The sequence below is a fragment of the Triturus cristatus genome, chromosome 6, assembly GCF_964204655.1.
Source record: "Triturus cristatus chromosome 6, aTriCri1.1, whole genome shotgun sequence".
Classification (NCBI taxonomy): domain Eukaryota; kingdom Metazoa; phylum Chordata; class Amphibia; order Caudata; family Salamandridae; genus Triturus; species Triturus cristatus.
In genome coordinates this window covers 749,994,665-750,001,943 of record NC_140589.1, presented here as the reverse complement: position 1 = coordinate 750,001,943, position 7,279 = coordinate 749,994,665, and positions in this window count along the sequence as shown.

The window sequence follows — 7,279 nt, the reverse complement described above, 5'->3', positions numbered from 1 at the left end:
TTTCCCATATCTCACAGATATGTACTGGTTTTAGGGCTAAATAGGACCCCTGGAGGGTTGCCCCCCCCTTGCACCGCAGCAGCTGCAGGGGTTTGGGTTACGCCCTTGCAAGCAGGAAACACATGTATGGTGGTAGCACATAATCTACAACATTGTGATAATCTTTGTAAATTAAGCCCAAATTCACATTTTGAATATGAAATGGGTTGTGGAGAAGTTGACATACACATTTTGCTTTAATAAAGCTACATAAGGGAAGGAATGGAATAGTGATGAAGGAGAGGAAGCGATAACAGGGCAAACGGTCTGAGACAGATTATTAAGGGAAAGTGTAGGAATATTCAATGGGTCAGAGAGCTAGAGCAGTGCCCATCTCTGACCATTTCATGACTGCAGCTGTTAGTGCTCCAGAATCTGGAAAAGAGTCAATTGTTCTTCATTCAGTTTCAATGTATTGGGAGATTCTTGAGGAGGTGTGCATTGTCCCTTATAATCCAGGGCTGGTGAACTGAATGTGCAGGTAAATTTTGTTCAGGTTCCAGGTGCTGGTAGGAACGCTAGGGCTTCCTGAATTCTCTCCGATGCCGTTTGCAAATGGGCCAGAAAATTCATAACCCTGCACAAATTCTTGTTTGCGCCAGTTTCGCGGTTAAGAGTCAGGCAGGGTTTACTGCACCAGTAACTGAGAAAAAGTTTGCACCCTCACAAATTTTGATAAACTCTTATCGACAAGAGAAATCTGCAGATATTTAGAAAATGCTGCGAAAATATTAGGACAGGTGGATTTTGGTAATGAGAACACCATAATCTGCACATTATGTTCTATTTTGTAGTGTTTCATTTGTATTATGCAGTATTTCTTAGACCCTATAAATACTGTGGGGCAGATTTATGACGACTGGCGCATCCCTGCATATCAGCAGGGATGCGCCAGTTATTATGCGCTACAGCTGCGCCACCATGGATGCGCCGCATTTATAATGCGGCGCACCATGGGGCAAAAACGGCACAGATGCGTGACGCATCTGTGGCGAAAAGTGGCGCATTGCTGGAGTTGCGTCGCAAGCGCGACGCAGCTCCAGCAATGATCTGGGGGGCCCTATCTTTAAAATGCTGCGTCAATCCTTACGCCTGCTTCAAGCAGGCGCAGGGTTTTGACGCAGCATGGGCCTAAAAGTGACTGAGTGAAATCTTGTAGATTTCACTCAGCCACTTTTAGGAGGCGTTCCTGCGCCGGAACGCCCCCACCTGCCCTGGAACGCCTACATGTGGCGCAGGGCTTTACAACGTGACGCATCTCCCAGATGCGTCACGTTGTAAATACCCCGCACCATGGCGCAGGATTTGCACCGCTGCTGCGTCACAAAAGTGACGCAACGGCGGCGCAAAAGTGGCGCAAGTGCAACATAAATCTGCCCCTAAATCCTGGGATATTTAGTTTTAAAGGGTGCAGTGTATATAACATCCTAGCTGCACACTTCTAATTAGAACATGCAGAGATGATAATTACAGATTTTGATGAGAAATAAATGAGTATGTGAGTGTCAGAGCAATAAATGAAATTTGTGAAATCTTTGTTGAGATAGATGTTTTAATGCTTTAGAAACGTTATTGCATTCCACTGTTGAAATATGTGTACCCCTACAGAGCGCTTTACGAACCACTCACTTAAAGCGCATGACTTCTGTAGTGCGCTTGATGTGAACAATTCGTCAAGTACACTGCTAAAGAAATTCCTACTGGGGAAAACACCAGAAGGATTTTCTTAAAAAACTAAAGTAATTCAGAATGCATGGAAAGAGCTCCCTCACTTCCTGATATTTTTTCCGTTCCTGTACCATGTAGTGCACTGACATCACAGTGACAATAATGAAACCAGCATAACCATTTGATTCAGTCTGCTTTCCCTTCCATCAGTGCTCAGGGGCATAACTCTGCTCCCCAGGCATCAATTTGTGCGGAAGATGAACCACTAGGAGAAGACAATGTCTTCTATCCACCAGTGCCTCTCCCAGTAGATCCCTGCTTGGGAATCACCCCAGGACCAGTGTCTCCACAAAGGGAGTCAATCATGCGAAAGCAGTTATACATTAGGAGTTGTGCAGCTCCTCATAGCAAGGGTTTTTGTTCTTAAAAAAGAACACATTTACAACCACCCTAGGGGAGATTTGGTGGTTAGTCCTATTTACCTAGCTCCCAGAGGGTACAGAAATCCCACTAATTCACCATTGATTTTCAATTTAATTTTTTGAAGAAAGAATAGGAAAAAACCACCATCATGCCCTGCCGGCCAGTCTTGTTGCCCCCTAAGGGCAGAAACCTCATTAGACACCAAAGACTGTAACTGAGAAAAAGAAAGATTAGGGAAAGTCAACCCACCCATGAATCGGGCTGTTCTTCACTGCAGAACGGCCTAATAGTCTTTCTGCCCTCCCAGTGGCCCTCAATCTGCCCACTGAGTGGGGCTAATAGCCCACTAGACACAATGGAAAATAATCAAAAAAATAAGGGGTGGAGTGGCCTGCCCAGGTATTGGACCATCACCCCATTGTGGGCCTAAAAGCCTTTCTGACTCTGAGGGCACTTGGGGGAAGTCTACCCCCCAATTTGCCCACCGTAGGAAGCAGAAAATACTGTGGACACTTGGTAAAAGTGGTCAATAAATTAGAAAAAAGTGGTTTGGCAGCAAGCCCAGGAATCATCCCACCCCATAATCACCCCAGTAGTCTTTCTGCCACCCCTGAGATTGCAGAATAGGGGTATTTACCCCCAATCTGCTCATTGTGGGTCTGGAGGGGCAGAGTCCACTAGACACCAGGGAAATGATTTCATAAAAGCAGGCAGGGGTGGTGGTGGACGACTCAGGCACTGGTCAGTGCCCCTACTTTATAATGGCCCTAAGCAGTCTTTTTGCCACCCCGGAGGGGTATCAGAATGGGGGGGGGGGGTTAGTACACACATTATGCCGCTCGAGGCAGAAAATCCACTAGACACTAAAGTTTAAAAACAAACAAAAAACAGGAAGGCAAGGGGACAGCAAAGTCCAGGCATCAGGCAGGGGCCCAGCCAGGGATTAGACCCAATAGTCTTTCTGATGCCCAAAGCAGACTAGCGGTTTACTGCCAATGTTCAACCCCATAGGACAGAAACCGCACTGGATAGCAGGGAAAAAATGGGTCAGTCAGTCATTCAACCAAGATGAGAGACATTTGGGAGGATTTAATCCCAAAATGCCTACTTGGGCAAGGGCAGAAAGCCCGCTAGACACCAGGAAAAATTGTCAATAAAAAGAAGTGTGGATGGCCCATCTAGGCATTGGGGTGCGTCTCCTCTCAAGAAAAGATACAACCGTCATTCCAGTCTTTCTGCTCCTCCTGGGGGCAGATCACGAGGTTTATCCTAATCTGCCCCTCTGGCGGCTTAAAGTCCACTACACTCCAGAGACTAATTTTCTTTTGTTTGAGTTTAAAGCTTTATTGCAACTGTGGATTGCAAGACCAAATTCAGGTTCCACAAATTATTGGGTCCATCCAACGTTGTTAATGTTAAATTCCTTTATTTCTTTTGTGATAAAAAACAGCCAAGTAGCCAACGCGTTTCGTCCAGCTTCAGTTGACTTCATCAGGGCTCATTTTTAGAGTTCAAATTCCTATCTCTGTAAGGAATTACAAACACGCTGTGATATCCAGTATGTTTCCCCGCATTTGAACTATACACTTCTGTATCCAGGGTAGTTCTTTAGTAATTGGCTCCTGTGCCTTAATGATTTCAAACTGCGGGACATCAGAGATCCACGTCTTACCCCATGTTTTGCATTTTTCTGATAATAATATTTGTTTATCTGAAACTTTCTTGCCAGTATTATTTTTTTTATTTTATAGTCCTTGTTCATCAACTTTCCTTTCTTTTCCTCCTGCCTAAAAAACACCACTCTCATACATTGCCCTGGATACCATCTCAATAGAGCTTATAAGCTTTCAGAGATGCAAAAAATGTGTCAAATCCACTTTTGAGCTAGTCAATCAAAGGACATTAATATTTTGTGGAACCGAGGTCGTCCCCTCCAACCAGGCAACAAATGGCCCCAAAATATTTTGCCTTCTTAGTGGACTCAGGGAGGTGTCCATACTCCAAAACCTGTTTCACTGGACCCAACCAGTCGGCCAAGGTGAAAGTGACCATTAACACCCACTTCTGGCATATCCTCTTCCTTGCCAGCAGCATCAAGTAGAACAATAACACAGCGCTTCTTTTATTAAGATTCATTGGGGGGGGCTCTACTTTACCAAAAATAATTAATAAAATGCTTACCTTAATTTCTGTATGAAATATCTGGCAGATTACCTTGCATACCTCCTCCCAAAACAGCGGAATCTCTGGTATTTCCATAATTAGATCGACATCATCAGCCCTTTCAAGGCCACACTTCTTACAGGATACTGGGCTTAACTTCCACAGTTTTGACAGCTTGTCCATGGACCAAAAAGCTCCATGTGGGGAAAAAAGGTGGTCACTCCTCAGATATACAGGTTTGACTGTAGCATGAAGCAGACACATAGATCCTTGCCATAAATCCTGCATCTGCAGCTGTGGTAATCATCTTCCCCACATCTCCTCTGGAAGTTTGAACTCCCTGTCCATCTTATTCAAGATCAGCCAGTAGCGGCAGGAGACCTCCCTCTTAATCTTTTGTTCTAATAAGAGTCACCAACGTTTTTTTCATCTTCGATCGAGCTGTCTGCTTAGCTGTCTGGTCTGCGAATGCATTTCCCCTCCCAACATCATCTGTAGTAGCTTTATGAGTGCTACATTTCACTATTGCTAACTTATTGGGAAGTGTCAATGTGGACAGCAATCTATGTATCAATGGACCATTGTGTATTTGCAGTCCGTTCAAGGTCAAGAACCCTCTCTCCGCCCAGAGGCGCCCAAAATTATGGGCCACCCCAAAGGCGTACTGGCTGTTGGTGTAGATATTCACAGCCAGTCCCTCACTCAACTCACAAGCCCTGAGGAGGGCAACCACCTCTGCAGCTTGGGCCGATTGGTGTGGGATACAGGATGTCTCAACTACAGTGTGTAACGCTGTGACTGCATAGGCTGCAGTGGTGGTGCCATCTGGTGGTTTGAAACAAGAGCCATCGACATATAGTTCCCCTTGGGGGTCAGATGAGGGAACATCAGTCATGTCTACCAGTCCTTTTGTTTCTTCCTCAGTCCGAAATAAACAATCATGGACATCATTGTCCTTTTCTTCCAAAGGGAGGGGTAGTAACATGGCTGGGTTCAGAGTAGCATATCGTTTGATGGTAATGTGCGGAGCAAACAAGGTCAATTCATAGGCAGTCAGATGCGCACTAGTATCCACAGCATGAGGTACCGTTACTGTGAGATCAGTATCAAGGACGAGCCCTGCCGATTGTCTGATAGATACTGCCACCGCCGTGGTAGCTCTCAGACAGCTCGGGTGAGCTCTGGCGACATTATCAAGCATGGCAGAGAAATATGCGCTAGGTCTCTGCTTACCACCGAAACCCTGTGTTAGAACAGAAAGCAAGCAACCGTCCGACTCATGCACGTAGAGCACAAAAGGCTTCTGGTAATCAGGAGTACCAAGCACAGGAGAAGAGCAAAGCGCAACCTTTAATTGTTCAAAAGCTTGCTGGCATGCAGGTGTCCAAGGCAAGGGATCATGCACATCTTTGGTGGTCAGGTAAAGAAGGTTTTTTTTTAGTAGGGAATAGTTAGGGATCCAGTGCCGACAATACGATGTTATCCCAATGAACGCGAGTACTTAGGAACAGGCATATTAGTAATAGCAGCTGTGCGTTCAGGTGTTAGGCTGCAACCCTCTTTCGACAGTAGGTGATCTAAATAGGTGACCTCCTGTCGACAATATTGAAATTTCGAGAGTGACACCTTGTGTCCATGATGTGCCAAATGCAACAATAATTTTACTGTGGCCTCTTTGCAACCATCCTCAGTGTCTGAAGCCACAAGGAGGTCGTCAATGTACTGCAACAGCAAATTACCAGGGGGAAGCTCCAAAGAGTCCAATTGACTTTCAAGACTTGACTGTAGATACTACGGCTTTCTGTATAGCCTTGTGGAGCACGACAGAATCTAAAGCTCCGACCGGCTATTGCAAATCCAAACAGATATCTGCTATCTGTATGGATTGGTATGCTGAAGAAAGCACTCTTTAAGTCAATTACAGGAAATAATTTTGCTGATGGGGGATCATTGTCAGGATCATGGTAATGTCTGAGACCACAGGGTACTGGGGAACTACGATCTTATTTACCCCCCTAAGGTCAATCACAAAACAGTAAACTTCAGGGTGGGCATCAGAAGAATTCAAGGGTGTCTTTTTAAGAATAGTAAGAATAGGGCTATTCCACACATTCGCCACTGTCTCTTCAACCACACCAGACTTAATCAAATTCTGTATTATTTGCAATAGGGCCTTTTCTCCTGCCTGGGATATCTTGTACTGGGGAAAATGTGCAATTTAGCATTGTCTTTGATCTGTGTAGATACTGGCGCGATCTGGAGTAACCCCACATCTGTGTCTCCTGTTGCCATACTCAATATTACTGATGAGGATGAGGTTGTCCAAGTACTTTCCGAAGCCTGCAACCGTGTTGCAATCTCGGGAAGCAAGTTGTTGACAAATCTGTTAACAAACAGCCGATCACCACCCTCCTGTGACAGGTCCTGACCACTAAAATCTAGAAACACCCCTTCAAACCTGGTAAAAAAATCCAACACACTTTCGTCCTTCTTTTGGAGACACCCAGTCAACTTATCCCAGTCCACTCTCTTCGGTGGGATAAGTGAATGCATGTAAGTTATGATACGCCCCGGAAGAGCTAAGAGCTCTGCTTTCGGCTTATCGCCAGGCTTAGCATCCGTATCCCATGCCTTGATCTCATCCCATGTGCCACCTAACTCCAATGCATGATCCTGCGTATGCACCTGCCTCCATATATCTACCGGTACCAGCAGACCAAAAAATAACTCTATATCAGCTAACGTCATCACTGTGGAGGAGGCCGCCTCCGTCAATTCCTTATAATATGCAGTGGGGTTTTTCCAAGGAGTATAGATCCACTGTTCCTGGAACTGAGCATCAACCTTTGGTATAATTACAGTGTCTGTGGAGTCACGCAGTTCCGGTATTTATTAGTATGGTTAATGGGATGGACCTCTCTCATGGGGGTGCTGTGTCCCTATCGTCGGAACCTTTTGGAGTAGTCTGCCGTGGTAACCCACCAGT